Raw genomic sequence first — 16,288 nt, forward strand, 5'->3', positions numbered from 1 at the left:
CCTGCCACACCAGTGCATCAGAAGCTATGCTCAGCCACAAAAATGCTGGGTGATATTGCACAAAACCCCTAGGCTTCAGCAGGGCGAATAAAAAACGCTGCCTGAAGTACACCTATTAAGCCCCCATAATTTTCAGGAAATTTTCCTTAGCCCAACGTTTGTCACAGCTGCTCAGACCCTCAGGAGCCTCAAACATATCCGGCCGCCTCAGTACACAGGCTACTTTTCTTATATACATCAGCCAGGGGATGTCCTTCGCATAATCACAGGCAAACAGTCCAGCAGGACCTCTCTATTAAAAGAGGCACATTCATTTGTCCAAATAGAGATCCAGTGCAAGAAGGGCGCAAGCTGGATGGTATCTTGTACAAACTCAAGATCTAATTCAATATGCAGACAAAAACCAGAGTTTTTTTAACCAACTCCTATCAGCCTTCTGCAAAATCGATTTTCCTCTACAACAGGGGCCCTATTATCTGTATACCCCCAAAGTGGTGCCCCACACAGCAGGACTGGGAGGCATTCACACCCATAGACTTCAAGCAAGGGCTTAATATGCTTACTTCCCACCCGTGCAGCAAAGTCAAACGTGGCCCCAAATGTAGCATTAAAAAGCACCCCTCTCCTGGCAACACAAGGTTTCCATGAGCCTTTATCATCAAAATGAACCCCTAAATAGGGGAAATTCTGTACCTTGCTGATTACTTGATTTTTGCAGTTTATCTCTAGATCTAGGGCTGACATAAAAGATTCATAAGCTCTGACTGCTTCCCGGAGGCCATTCATAGTACGGGCCATGAGCACCGCATCATCCGCATAGATTAATACCGGGACACTATTACCATTAATTTTAGGAGCATCCCTACAATGTTCCACTAAAAAATCAAACAGTCCATTAGTATACAGAAGAAAGAGTGTAGGTGCCAGGACACATCCCTGGCGCACACCCCTGTTTAGCTCAAGAGCATCCGAACATTCCCCATTGGTCCCCACCCTCACGTTTGCATCAGTTCCTAGGTGGAGGTACCGAAGCAACTCCACAATTTGGGGATCCATATCTAACCGGTTTAACCTCTCCGACAGCTTGATCCGATTTACCTTATCAAAGGTACAGCTAAGATCCATGAATGCAAGATATAGGGTGCCTTTCCTGGCTTGCGTGTATTTCCCAATCACCATCAAAAGGTTTAAACACTGTTCCTGGGTACCAAGCCCCTCCCTAAAGCCGTGCTGTACCCGGCTCAAAATTTCATTATCAGCCATCCAAACCTCAATACGCCTTTAAATAATCCTGCCCAAAATTTTGGCTGATGAATCAAGAAGGGAAAATTATATATATATTGCTTGGGATCATTACAGTCCCCCTTTTTGAACACGGGAATAATACAAGCCGATCTCCATGAGGCAGGAATTCCCACACTGACTGCTACATTAAGAACATTGATAGGCGCCCATGGCTGGGGACAAGATTTATAGAGATCCATAGGAATTAAATCCGAGGCCTGGAGCTTTATTGCTAGCACTGCCATGAAGGGCCTCCCTTGCCTCATGGATTGTAAACCTGATAGCTAAGTTGGGGGAATCATCAGGCTGTATACCCCGATTGTTTCCTAAAGGACTCCCCTGAAAAATTCTACAGAAATGATTCACCCAGACCTCAGAGGCAATGTTACAGCCCAGGCCCTCAGATGTTTCTGATTCAAAGAAACCCCTATTTACAACCTTCCGAAACAGGCCAGGGTTCTGAAGCCCCACTGCACGTTCCAGTTTCTCCCAGGCTAACTTCTTGAGCCTCAACCTTCTTTCCTTGGGGTTTTACCAGCGTCATAGCAGGACTTATGGAACCATCCACCCTTATCCTTGCGGGGGGACTGTGCAGCCAGGATCAAGCAGTCTTTAAAAGCTTTGTTCACTCTGAGCATCGCAGCCATGACTTCCCCTGGACTGGAAATTTCCGCCAGAAATCTGTAAGCAATTTTAGGTTGTCCCCCACCACCCTAACCACTACTTGATGGATATTAACCTGTTTCCAACCAACTCTCCTGCCCTGGTCTTTTATCTTCACCAAAGCTGGCCCTCCTCGACCTGGTTTAGATAAAGTTGAAAAGGACTGTAAGGGGGTTATGGTCACTAAGGTGATTCTCTACCACCTCTCCACCTATGACCAGATCTTTTAGAGGTGGGGACACAAAAATATAATCAATAGTTGTACCAGCCCCTCTACCTACAAAGGTTGGAAACTGGTGAGTGCCCACCACTTCAATGTCAGAAATATTCAGAAGACCCATTTTCCGTAGGCCCTTAATCAGAACCCTGCCCCTGGGATCCTGTCCACCATCTGCTAAATAAACCTCGTGATCAGACTCAAAGGGATTCACCACAGTGCTGTGCCGTCCTATCTTAGCATTGAAATCACCTGACACAACAGCACAGAATTCCAAACCCACCTTCTCCATTCTGCGCTTCAGTATCTGGAGAGCTGATAAAAGGACCTTGATTTGGCACCTCACATCCCAAACAGCGTTATATAAATTAACCAAGAAAACATTGAATTTGTTAGGGAAAACTACCCAGACAATCAGTATACCCTGGTGATTACAGTTAATTTGAAATGCTTTCGCTGTTTTAGTAAATTGGATTAGGGTGACCAAACCACCTTTGGGGCGGCCTCCGTAGGGTCGAGCTGCCGGGACTGCAAATCTATAATAACCATCCCAGGCTGCCTGCCCATCCGACCAGGTCTCTTGGAGCATGATAAAATCATAGTGCGCCAAGCACTTTGTCCATGCCTGGTCTGAGAGCTTTGTATCTTACCCTGCAATGTTCCATGAGATAAGGCAGCACTTTGTAATCTTCTCACCCTGGACCTCCCTAGTCAAGACAACACTAGGGGGTACTGCCAAACTCTCAGTCTGTCTCCTTGCATGGCATCAATCCACCGCCTCCAGGTCAGGAGTGATAATAATATCATTCCTCCAACTAGCAAGCTGTGGAATACTCTGGCCAAGATGGGAGTTCCCACAATTTCTAATTAGAGACTCAACGCCCTGCCACATATGATTATAAAAATAGCCCAAAGGGACCATACCAATCTTTCCCTCTCTCAGGGAAACCATACTTTGTGTGGAGAGGAGCCATAGGGCCAGGCCAGGATATCTACAGTTAATAATAATGCAGTCCCTGTTTCTCTCTTTTGCTTGGGGCCCAACCCAATCAATTCTTCTGACAAACAAGATATCCCTCAGGTCCATACAAGCAAAATCACAGTTCTTACTCAGCCAATGGCCAGCCTTATATTTCAATTGGTCCGTAGATTCACTAGAGCCTGGAGGAAGAGCAGGGACGTCTGTCAACACCACCACATTGGGGGCAAAGGCTGGAGGGATCTCCAAACAAACCAGTGGGGAACTTTTCTTCATCAAATGCCGATTTTGTATTCTGCCATTATGTTGGGACTCCCTCTCAATTTCCACGGGCCCATTGTCAAATTGTCTACCGCCTCTCGATCTGTTTTCCTCCCTTGCACCTATTTAGGGGGCTGAAGGTGCAGCCGGAACAGTCTCTGCACAAAGACCCTGCGCCCCTGGATTTGCAACGTTAGCTAGCTGCCTCCCAAACACCACAGGCCCATTATCAAATTGTCTACTGCCTCTTGACCTGTTTTCCTCCCTCGCACCTGTTGAGGGGGCAGAAGTTGCAGCCGGAACAGCCGGAACAGTCTCTGCACAAAGACCCTGTGCCCCTGGATTTGCAATGTTAACCGGCTGCCGTGTGGCTCTCTCCAAGGCCCTGGGAGCACCCTCACGTAGAAGCTCCCTCTCACACAGTTGGTTTAGGCAGTTAAGATCCAGGGGACCGCCTGTGACTGGGCTGAACCACTCCTGCTCACACAGCCGGGAGAAAGCTTTTTCAAGAGGCAACAATTTCTCCGAAACTGGAGTCAAACTAGCCTCAATCATCTCCTTGAATTTCATTAATAGATTATTTACTCCACCACCCGGGGGCAGGCTAAAGTCAATGCCATCTATCAGGCCCGTAGAATCTGTAGACAGAGACGGTTTCAATTTGCTCCCGGCTTTCTTCGGTGCCTTTTTCTTTTTCAGGGGAGGGCTATAGCTTTCTAGGGGGCGGAGCGGAGGAGTGACCGCAAGAGCCTCTTACTTTTCCTCGAGGGCCCAGTCCCACCACAAGCCTCCGTTTCTGCAGGTAGGGTAATTACAGAGGCAGCACATTGCACCCTCCCGGAGGGAACCTCTTCAACTTCGAAAACCCCCAAAGCATCACTTGCTACAGAAGCTTGGTGCCAGTCACCCATTTCCAAAGAAAGCCTCCTCTCCGCTAGGTCAATCTCCTTGGTCACAACCCCAACAGCTCTAGAGAGAAAGGAGTACAGGGTTGTGTTTAAACTTCCCTGCCCTCCGCCACCATTATGGGCCCCAGTTTGTTGGCCCCTTCTTCTGCCCATCCTCACAGTGCACAGTGAATGTCTTTAGACGGGACAACAGGTCAGCAACAGACACACGGAAAAGTTGGAGTAATAAATTTCACCTAGGGAGGGAGCCAAGACGCACTAGGGCCTGACACAAGTGCCTTCAAATGTCATGGAATGTCAAAACAATAATCTCTCACTCACACTTACCCTCTATGCGTGAGTTAAGAGGGATGGCCCAGCCCGGCCTCTGTCGGTCGCTGACGGGTGAAAAATGGGCCCGCCCTTGGCCAGGGCTTGTCCCGCGCACGCCCCGTGCAGCGGAAGAGAGTTCAGCGCTTTGAAGCGCTGACCAGGGGTTCGCTCCTCCCCCTGCCTCCACTTCTTCTGGGACACGAAGTCCCAGGCCCCAAACTGCAGGCAGAGTGTCCCGCGCAGCAGAAGAGAGTTCGATGCTTTGAATTGCTCACCGGGGGTTCGCTCCTCCCCCTGCCTCCACTACTTCTGGGACACGAAGTCCCTTGGCCCCAAACTGCAGGCAGCGTGTCCCGTGCAGCAGAAGAGAGTTTGGCGCTTTGAAGCACTCACCAAGGTTCACTCCTCCCCCTGCCTCCACTTCTTCTGGGACACGAAGTCCCTTGGCCCCAAACTGCAGGCAGCGCGTCCCCTATACTTAAAAAAAGGGCAGTCAATGACCTGAAAAGAGTATGGATAGTGTAAAAGCTTATAATGCATTAAAAGGATAAACCATAAAAACACATTTTAGAGATATGACGCACATTGGTGCAAAGAAAAAGTACTATAAACGTTCCCTTGCTGTTTTCTGAAGACATAGTTTATACAGAAAATAAGAACTAAAAAGGTATCATGAGAGGAAAGAAACAAACATCGGCAAAATAAGGTACTCGTCCACTAGCACTGGCACTGATGTGCACTTCTTTTTAGGTGGATATACACATGTGATCAGACGAAATGCCATGGCTTCCTGTGCAAGAGAGCCATTGGCTGCAATCAGATGACTCACTGCTCCATGCTGTATGCTGTGGTGGGTGGAAACAAAATGTGAAGGATCAGTAAAGAAACCAATGGATGAAGAGGGCTGCCATAAGGCCCCTTTATGAATGTAAATATGAATGTACTGTTTTAGTATTTTTACTTAAGAATTTTTTTTGACTTCTTGAGGCCAGCAACACAGCTAAGGCAGTCTCTAGGCCAAACCTAAGAATGTATTTGCATATGTTCATTTTTATCAAAATATTTTTATTAGTTTAATATTTTCAACAGCAGCATGAACTTCCGAAGAACTCACAGTATCAAATTACATCCCTTGACTGAGTACAGTTTAATTGTGTTTCGAACGTTCCTTCCCACTCTCTACACATAGGCCAGGAAAAAAAGTAGCACCCAGGTCGACCCACTGATTTAAGGGGCATATTTACATACCACTAGCGCTACCAGAGCCTCACTTTTGTGATATTCTGGTGGCGCTGTGCCCTGCTCCACAAGATGGCGCGAAAGCCACTTTTTATGGCTTAATGCCACCTTGTAATTATGGGCCTTTCGGGTGCAGTTTTCTGCAGCAGAGGGGCGTGCAATGGGTGTTGCTGTGGGTGTACCACCGCAACATCCATTGTTTTTTACGCTGCCCCAGATTTACAAGAACTCGGAAATTTGTGGTGGTGCCAAAAACTAAAACCCACCCAGGGATGGCATTGGCATGGCGCAACAAGGAGAAATACTTTAATTTCTCCTTGTTTTTGCTTTTTTTATGTGTGCTGTATTCTGCTGCTCACATGGAAAGGGCTAAACACCATGAATGATTGTTTATGTGCAGGAAGGTGTTCCTTCCTTCACACAAACAATCATTCAACAATGATGATTTGCTATTTCTATGTGTGCTGCAAGATAGTAGCCAGCACCGCATATATATTGATTATATCCCCTACAGGAGTTGTAGGACAGAAACACTTTTTCAAAAGATGTAGTCGCCCACAGCAGCCTCTGTGTTCAGTGCCAACTCTACAGATATCAAATCCACTCCTATTTTTGTATGGCAAAGTCCCTTTCCCAAGATTCAAGTATATAGAATTTACTCTGATGTACGGCGTCCCTCAAGATTCAGCAACTCTCCTCCCTCCATTTTGCAAATGCTAACTCACTTCCAGCCTAGCTATTATTATGCCTCGGCTAAACTTGTGGTAAATCAGCAACTAGTTTAAAGTATCTCTGCCCAAAGAGGGTACAAGTGTGACGTCAGTGATGTAGCAAAGGTCACATGGGCCCTAATGCAAGTGAAAAAAATAGGTTCTCTGGCTCCTGAATGAATAGTAAAAGGCAGCTGTAGATGTTGTGGAATGGGACCCTCACACCCTTAGAACCTGTTGCCAAAGCCCCTAGTACACTAATGATACGTAGACCCTTATGTCACCAAATATACTTAGCCCCTTTCAGTCGTAGTCTCACATTTACAGTAACATACAACCAACAGGGAAATTTTCTTCAGCATTGTCCTGCCCCCATTTGACAAAATAGATCTTCCAAGTTTTATGGCCAGAGCTGCCGACTTTGGAATTGAAGAACCACGTTTAAATCTCAGCACTGGCTCAGAATTCTGTTATTCTGGGGAAATCACTTAAACTCTCCATGCCTAAAAAATAAAAAATTTGACTTTGTGTAATGTAACTGGTACCCATATGCAGTGCTCCAGCCCCTTCGGGTTGACTTTGCGCAAAATAAAACTGCAAAAATAAAAAGCATTGGCAAAGCCATTAGGTTTCAACTAAGCGAGAGCTATTGGCTTTGCCAATGTCTTTTATCCATGTTGTACAGCGGAGTGGAGTAGCGTGGAGTGGAGTGGCACAGTTTAGAGTGGTGTAGAGTAAAGTAGCAAAGAGTGGAGTGGAGTAGTGTTGCTTGGAATGGCATAGAGTGGATTTGAGTGGCGTAGAGTAGCATAAAGTAAAGTGAAGTGGCATAGAATGGTGTAGAATGAAGTGGGGTAGAGTAGAGTGGTGTAGAGTGCTATTGTGTGGAACGGAGTAGGATACAGTGGGTAGAGTAGCACTGTGTGGAGTGGGGTGCCATGATGTAGAGTAGAGTGGCAGAAAGTGGTGGAGAGTGGATTGGCATAGAGGGGAGTGGAGTGGTGTGAAGTGGCATAGAGCAGGGTGAGGTGGCATAGAACAGAGTGGAGTGGACTGGCATAGAATGCAGTGGGTGGAGAGTAGAGTTTAGTGGTGTAGAGTATAGTGAAATACAGTGCAATAGCACAGAGTGCAGTGGTGCAGAGTAAAGTAGAGTGGTGTAGAGTGAAGTGATGCACAGTAGAGTGCAGTGGCATTAAGTGCACTGGTATTGCGTGCAGTAGCATAGAGAAGAATCGTGATGAGTAGAGTAGAGGTGCGTAGAGTGCAGTGGCACAGAGTAGAGTGGTGTAGAGTGCAGTGACATAAAGTAGAGTGGTGCAGAGTAGAGTGCAGTAGTGTAGAGTGGTACAGGATAGAGAGGCATAGAGTGCAGTGGCATAGAGTAGAGTAACATAGAGTCCAGTGTAGATGTAGAGGGGTGAAGAGGCATAGAGTTCAGTTTTGTAGAGTTCAGTGATATAGAGTAGAGTGATGCAGAGTACAGTGCAGTGGTGTGGAGTACAAGGGAGGGAAGGGAGGGAAATGAAGCAACATGGAAGGGGGACAAATAGGGGGAAGAGTAGCTACATGGATGGGTATATGGGAGACCATCTAAAAACACTTGTGAGTGCAGTGGTGTAGAGTGGTGTAGAGTAGAGTGGCATATAGTGCATTGGGGATAGAATGCAGTGGAGTAGAGTGGTGCAGACTAGAGTAGAGTGGCATAGGGTGCAGTGGCATAGAGTAGAGTGGTTCAGAGAAGGATGACATAGAGTGCAGTGGCATAGAGTAGAGTGGTGTGCAGTGCAGTGTCATAGAGTGCAGTGGCATGGAGTGCATAGGCTAGAGTAACACAAAGTAAAGTAGAGTGGTATAGAGTGTAGTGGTGTGGAGTAGAATGCCATGGTGTATAGTGCAGTGGCTTAAAATAGAGTGGTGGAGAGTAGTGTCACATAGAGTGCAGTGGCATAGAGTGCAGTGGCCTAGAGCACAGTGTCATAGAGTGGGGTGGTGCAGAGTAAAAAATAGTGGCATACAGTGCAGTGGCGTAGAGTAGGGTTGTGCAGAGTAGAGTAGAGTGGCATAAAGTGCATTAGTGTAGAGTGATACAGAGTAGTGTGCAGTGGCATAGATTGCAGTGGCGTAGAGTGGTGAAGAGTAGATGCTGTGGCATAGAGTGCAGTGGTATAGAGTGCAGTAGTATAAAGTAGAGTGCAGTGGCGTATGGAATAGAGTGCAGTGGCATAGAGTAGAGTGGTGAAGAGTAGATGCATTTGCATAGAGTGCAATGGTATAGAGTGCAGTGGTATAAAGAAGAGTGCAGTGGTGTAGACTGCAGTGGCGTAGAGTACAGATTAGGGGTGGAAAGAAAAAGAAGCAATATGGAAGGGGGGCTGGTGGAAGGGAATAGAATCTACATGGACGGGGATATGGGAGACAGACTGAAAACACAAGCACTTATATGGAGTGCTTGAACACAAAAAAATTAGCTCTAAAAATGGGAGCAGTGGATGGACACAAGTACTTGGTCCATGCTCCAGGGGAAAGGCACAACAAAAGAAGAGGACTTGGCATCCTCATGCGGTGACAAATAGGGATGAAGTAAATAAGAGCAATGGTGAAGCTAAGAAATGGTAAGCTATGGGTGGGCTGTAAGCCCACTGTATGGAACCAACATGTCTCGCAGAGACAGCGCATTTGCATAAAAATAATTTTTTAACATTTCTTTGGCATTCTAGAGGTTAAGTTAACTACAAGGAACGTTCTAACCAATACAATTGGGGAAGTCGATACAGTTGTCAGTGATATTTCAACAAAGTTACAATTTCTTTACAAATCATCAGAGACTTTCTACATGTTTGATTATTTCTTCTTGGAAACGGAAGGATGACATACGCCTTCCAATGTTTTGTTCAATTTTCGCCAGTCGCATCACACATAACGCCTGCATGACGCCCCTAATCTGTACCAGTTGGCTGCCCAACTGTCTGTTGTATGTACTGTAGAGACTCAAAGGGAAACGACTTTTTAATTCAAAAGTCGTGTCAAGAGGACATCAGACTTGGATATGGAATGTAGAAAGCAGTTTTAGCACCCACTCAGCAGTCCTTTGAAAACCATTTGGCATTGCACATGATTCTCATGCATGATCTTTGTTTATTTGTACAATACTCTTGGCGGCTAGTATTACATTAATGTTCCATTGTTTTTGATTATTTTTGCATTTACTTGTGATTTGCTGGTCCAAATGAGGCACATGCACGTGATTTTATGTACACCACAACAATGTATCCTGTATCCCAGGGACGTCTCAAAAAAAGCCCACAATGAGCGAAACTTATGGTGGTGAAAAAACATTGCTAATATATTAACAGATGTTGATTTCATGCATCAAACATCTTTTGATCCAACACATTCCATTCATCCTCAGCATTAAACATTTGCTTGAATGCGTGGCAGAATAACAATCTGTAGTCCTAGCAGTATTATGCATTGCAATGTATAGAAAAAGCAACTCACATTTATTATTATTAGAACAATGGGCCGAATTTAAGAAAAGTGATGATGCATCCAATGCAGGGCCACTTTTCTTGCGCCTTCCTGCACCCCCCCCTAACGCTACCATGAGTGTGCCGTATTTATGATACAGCGCACCATGGCAGTATTAGGGAAAACAGCATTAACATTTTTGACGCTATTATGGTGTTTTGCTCCACTAGCGTCATAAAGTTTGGCACAAGTGGAGCAAAGTGCAAGGATTACAATGGGTGCATCCTTTTAAAGCCTTCTCTGAGCAGGCATTAAAAATAATGCCAAAAATGGCACAATGAAACCTTGTAGATTTCATTGTGCCATTTGTTATGCCTGGCACATGTATATTTTGGCGCAAAGGGTTACAAAGTGGCGCAGTGCCACTAAACCATGCAGAGCTCATGACATCACACATCCTCAGTCATGTCACTGATGATGCCATTTGATATGCCATCACTGTGGTTAATGGTTAAGGGGGTTATTCTAACTTTGGAGGAGTGTTAATCCGTCCCAAAAGTGACGGTAAAGTGACGGATATACCACCAGCCGTATTACGAGTTCCATAGGATATAATGGACTCGTAATACGGCTAGTGGTAAATCCGTCACTTTTCCGTCACTTTTGGGACGGATTAACACCTCCTCCAAAGTTAGAATAACCCCCTAAGTGTCCAATTTCAATAGTACTTATGGTTTTGGTTCTTTAAACAAACTTCATTGTATCTGTGTATTTTTAGTGAATTTGAAAAATTTCTAAATATACTGTCTGAACATCAGAAGTAACCATAAAATTCCCTTTTTTCAGTGAATTTTCTTTGGTTGCCATACTACGTCCATCACATTCAGTGGATACCTGCAAAGGACCAGTGCAGCTAGGGTTTGCTGCAGGACCTGACCTGGAGTGAGGTCCTGCATCCAGCCTCACAAGCTGACTATCAACCTTTCCAGCCTCAGTAGCATATATCTAATCTTTACTTATATGAAGTGGAGTTTGTCTCAAGGACGGGCAGTCATGTAGCATGTCTGCACCCAAGTACCCTTGCAGACGTTCACTTTCAGTGCACAGTGCTTTTGGCCATGTGCAGCAAGGATTGGGTAAAGGTCCTAGACAAATGTCCAGGCCCTTTCTCCAACTTCACTAGTGGATGCCCAACTGAGCTGCACATGGCCTTCAGCTGTGCATAGTGGGAGTAGGATTCAGGGCCTTGTTTGCAGCCAGTCTCTGTACCTAATCCACCTGCTGTGCATGGCACTCAGCAGTTTGCAACAGTTAGGTGACGTGCGTCGCAGTAGTGCAGGTCCTGATCCAAGTCCACCCACTGTACAAGGTTTTTTCTTCCATGCAGAGTGATAGTTGGGTGCAGGGCCTGGCCTGTGGCTATGCCCTGTACGAAACATCCCATGTTTTTATGCCAAATATGCATAGTCTTTGACTGTGCAGACTAAGGTTTGGACAGAACGTAGTCATTATAGCCAGTGCTTAGTTCACCATACAACCAAGTCTTATTACAAATGGCTTTTCCCATGCAAAGCATGAGTTTGCCAGAGCACCTTGTCTTTGGTAACAGAATTCACTATCTTCATTAAAAGCGCATTTTATGAAATTAGTCAGCTCTTGCACAACAAATATGATGATATGGCTGTATAAAATAGGAAAAAATAACAAACAAAAAACCATAGGGGTATATTTATGAGCCCCTTTGCATCGCTCTTGCACGACACAACATGGTGTAAGAGTACCACAAATGAAAAATTAGATTTATGACGCTACGCACGGCCAACTTTGCTTTGCCCTGTGTGGCTTCATAAATCTCGAGTAAAGTAATGCAGTGCAAATCGTTCTGTTGTATTACTCTGTGCCAGGGAGGCATTTCCATAGGTGTTTTGTGGCTGTTCCCACGCAAAATCCATGGCTTTTAACACATTGCCTGATTTACAATGACAGATAAACCCGGGAATGAGCCAAAAAGATATGCCTCCCCAGGAGAGGCATAACGGGGAAAAATCTATTTTTTTCCCTCGTTTTTCCTCTTTCTCTGTGTGCTGCATTTTGCAGTACATTGAGAAAGAGGAAAAAGACCCTCAGGATTGTGTTTGTGAAGGAAGGTCCCCTTTGCTGCACAAAAACAATCCTGCATGTAACGCAGGCACCCTTGCACCATGGCACAAGGTTGCCTGCGTTGTCATTAGGCAGTCTATTGTCACCAGCACAGGGAAAGGACAGGAACGCATCATATTGCCTTAAATATGGCACATTCCTGGCCTTTCCCAGTGATGCAGCACAATGCAGCAAGGTGACTTGCTGCTCCACTTTTCCATAAACATGCCCCCTTTTTTTGTTGAATTATGTTTTTCTTAAGAGTCTTTTTAATTAGTTGTTTTCTGATGTTTTTATGTTTGACATATTTTATAATGTGCAAACAAATTGTTAAATAAACGATAGTGGCAAATAACACTTATAATTCGGCTGTGGATTTTGTTATAATGAACTCTTGTCAGCTGTAAGCCATTTTTTTCATTCTGACCTCCACACCATAAATTTCTTTCATATACAATGCTGTGCGGAGCAAAGATTTAGATGTGGATGTATTTTGCATATGTATCTCCTCAACCACTTTTCAAAAAACATTTCCTGAGGTTGTGTGTGTAAGTCGTCCTTGCTGCTTTTCCTTCTCTTCCTCTGTTTTTTATATGCATGTCATACTTTGTTTTCTATTTTAGTAAGTTGTAAGTCACCTTCCTTACAGTTAGTATCTTTTTTCTTGGACCGTGGGTGTTGTGCTTCTATCCTTCATTGGGTTGCCTCCTTCATTTGAAGGGATACTTTCCAGGACAAAACTATCGTCTGAGGCTATTTACTCTTTGTATGTGTACTGCAAAATGCAAAGAAGAAAAAATGAGGAGAAATAAATAAAGATATTTCTTCTTGTTATGCTAGCCTCGGGTAGGCTTTGCATGGGATTGCAACTACATACATGGGTGGATGAATAGAAATGCCCCTGCTCCACCCATGTAATGCTTACCTGACGCAAAGTAATGCAAGTCATCACTATGTACTGCCCTGTGTTACTTTTGTATTAAAAAAAGTCACACAAAGCTGCAAAAATTGGGCCTTGTGTCGCTTTACAAATCTTAAAATAGATTTAGCGTTAAGGCTGCACCAGAAAAAGTGACACAACCCTGAAACAAAAGCTTATAAAGCAGGGCCTCAGGCTCAGATTTACCAAGACTTGGTGTCAGATCTGCATTACTTTTTTAAAGAAAACTTAACACAAAGGCCCTCATTCTGACCCTGGCGGTCGGTGATAAAGCGGCGGCCAAGCCGCCAACAGGCCGGCGGTCTAAAATATGCAATTCTGACCCTGGCGGGAACCGCCAACACAGCCCGCCAACTTAACACTCCGACCGCCACAGCGGTACAAACAAACAGCGCGGCGGTTCCCGCAAACAGCCCGGCGGCAGACAAAGTACCGCCCACCCTATTACGACCCACCAATCTGCCACCTTTTCCGGGGCGGGAGCACCGCCGATAAGAACACGGCGGAAACAGACTACGAACGGGAAAACGCTCACCTCTACGCACTCCACGCGAGATTCCGGCAGTATGGAGCCAGAGTTGCAGGTCATCCCCGCACTCCTATTCCTCCTCATATACCAGGAGCACGCCCGGCGGCGCGGAAGACATCGGTGAGTACGGCACCTACGACACAGGGGAGGGAAAAGATTACCGGCACACACCCACCCACCCACACCCACTACAACACACACATCAATGCATTCCCACAGATCACTGTCACAACCCACAAACCACCCCCCTCCGAAATAATGCAAAGACCAAAAGAAGAGATCATAAACGGGCAGATATATTGAAATATGTACACCATTAATCCCAATAAATAAATAAACTATGTACAAAATATATACAGCTACTAAATGTAGTCCAACCACTGTCCGTGGATCACAGGGGTCCTGTGCAAAGGGGCAAGGCCCAGTCCCACGACAAGAACTCCACGGAGAGAACACTGCAGGGGCATCAGAAAGAAAATAGGACAGGCACCTCAGGGGGAAGGGAAGGGGGGGCACCTCAGCCACTTGAGTACACGACGCCAGATCCACGAGGGGACTCCATGACCACTGGCCCATCCTGGGGAGAGCAAAGCCACAGTCCAAACAGTCCATACAGTGGGTGGCCTGCCCACTGGGCCATCCTGGGGAGAGCAAAGCCACAGTCCATACAGTCCATACAGTGGGTGGCCTGCCCACTGGGCCATCCTGGGGAGAGCAAAGCCACAGTCCATACAGTCCATACAGTGGGTGGCCTGCCCACTGGGCCATCCTGGGGAGAGCAAAGCCACAGTCCAAACAGTCCATACAGTGGGTGGCCTCCCCACTGGGCCATCCTGGGGAGAGCAAAGCCACAGTCCATACAGTCCATACAGTGGGTGGCCTGCCCACTGGGCCATCCTGGGGAGAGCAAAGCCACAGTCCATACAGTCCATACAGTGGGTGGCCTGCCCACTGGGCCATCCTGGGGAGAGCAAAGCCACAGTCCATACAGTCCATACAGTGGGTGGCCTGCCCACTGGGCCATCCTGGGGAGAGCAAAGCCACAGTCCATACAGTCCATACAGTGGGTGGCCTGCCCACTGGGCCATCCTGGGGAGAGCAAAGCCACAGTCCATACAGTCCATACAGTGGGTGGCCTGCCCACTGGGCCATCCTGGGGAGAGCAAAGCCACAGTCCATACAGTCCATACAGTGGGTGGCCTGCCCACTGGGCCATCCTGGGGAGAGCAAAGCCACAGTCCATACAGTCCATAACAGACCCCACTGCCACTGGAGGAGGCAAGTTGGCCAGAGGACATCCTGCAGCCCTGCCCGAGATAGATCCTGCCCTGCCACGTCTGCCAAAGGGCCAGCGGTTCTTGCCCTGAAGGGCCCAGTTCAGCGGTTCTTGAGACGGCGGGGCCCAGTTCAGCGGTTCTTGAGACGGCGGGGCCCAGTTCAGCGCTCCTTGCCTTGAAGGGCCCAGTTCAGCGGTTCTTGAGACGGCGGGGCCCAGTTCAGCGCTTCTTGCCTTGAAGGGCCCAGTTCAGCGGTTCTTGAGACGGCGGGGCCCAGTTCAGCGGTTCTTGAGACGGCGGGGCCCAGTTCAGCGGTTCTTGAGACGGCGGGGCCCAGTTCAGCGGTTCTTGAGACGGCGGGGCCCAGTTCAGCGGTTCTTGAGACGGCGGGGCCCAGTTCAGCGGTTCTTGAGACGGCGGGGCCCAGTTCAGCGGTTCTTGAGACGGCGGGGCCCAGTTCAGCGGTTCTTGAGACGGCGGGGCCCAGTTCAGCGGTTCTTGCCTTGAAGGGCCCAGTTCAGCGGTTCTTAAGACGGCGGGGCCCAGTTCAGCGGTTCTTGAGACGGCGGGGCCCAGTTCAGCGGTTCTTGAGACGGCGGGGCCCAGTTCAGCGGTTCTTGAGACGGCGGGGCCCAGTTCAGCGGTTCTTGCCTTGAAGGGCCCAGTTCAGCGGTTCTTGAGACGGCGGGGCCCAGTTCAGCGGTTCTTGAGACGGCGGGGCCCAGTTCAGCGGTTCTTGAGACGGCGGGGCCCAGTTCAGCGGTTCTTGCCTTGAAGGGCCCAGTTCAGCGGTTCTTGAGACGGCGGGGCCCAGTTCAGCGGTTCTTGAGACGGCGGGGCCCAGTTCAGCGGTTCTTGAGACGGCGGGGCCCAGTTCAGCGGTTCTTGAGACGGCGGGGCCCAGTTCAGCGGTCCTTGCCTTGAAGGGCCCAGTTCAGCGGTTCTTGAGACGGCGGACGGTCTATGGCCAACTGCTAATTGCCTGGTGGTGCCCTCCTGGACAGCGGGGATGGTGCTCCTTCACTGCCCACCTGGGCTGTGGGTGGTGGGGCCCTCCTGGCCAGCTGGGCTGGGTCCTCCCTGGGCAGCGGCTATGGGGGTGGTGGGCTCTCCCGGGGCAGCTGTGCCGGTTCCTCCCGGGGCAGCGGCTATGGGGGTTGTGGGCTCCTCCTGGGCAGCAGGCCTGCTGCCTGACCTCTCCAACTTGCTGCCCTTGCCCTCCTTAGTCGTCGGCCTGTGGCCCTTTCCTCCCTTTGGAGCTGTGGCTGGTGACTGTCTCTGGGTGGTGTCCGGGGGGATGTAGAAGGCGGGCTCCTGCGGCGCCCCTTCCGCCTTCTGCTCCTCTTCCCAGGGGGTGGG

This window comes from Pleurodeles waltl, chromosome 4_2, assembly GCF_031143425.1.
Source record: "Pleurodeles waltl isolate 20211129_DDA chromosome 4_2, aPleWal1.hap1.20221129, whole genome shotgun sequence".
Lineage (NCBI taxonomy): Eukaryota > Metazoa > Chordata > Amphibia > Caudata > Salamandridae > Pleurodeles > Pleurodeles waltl.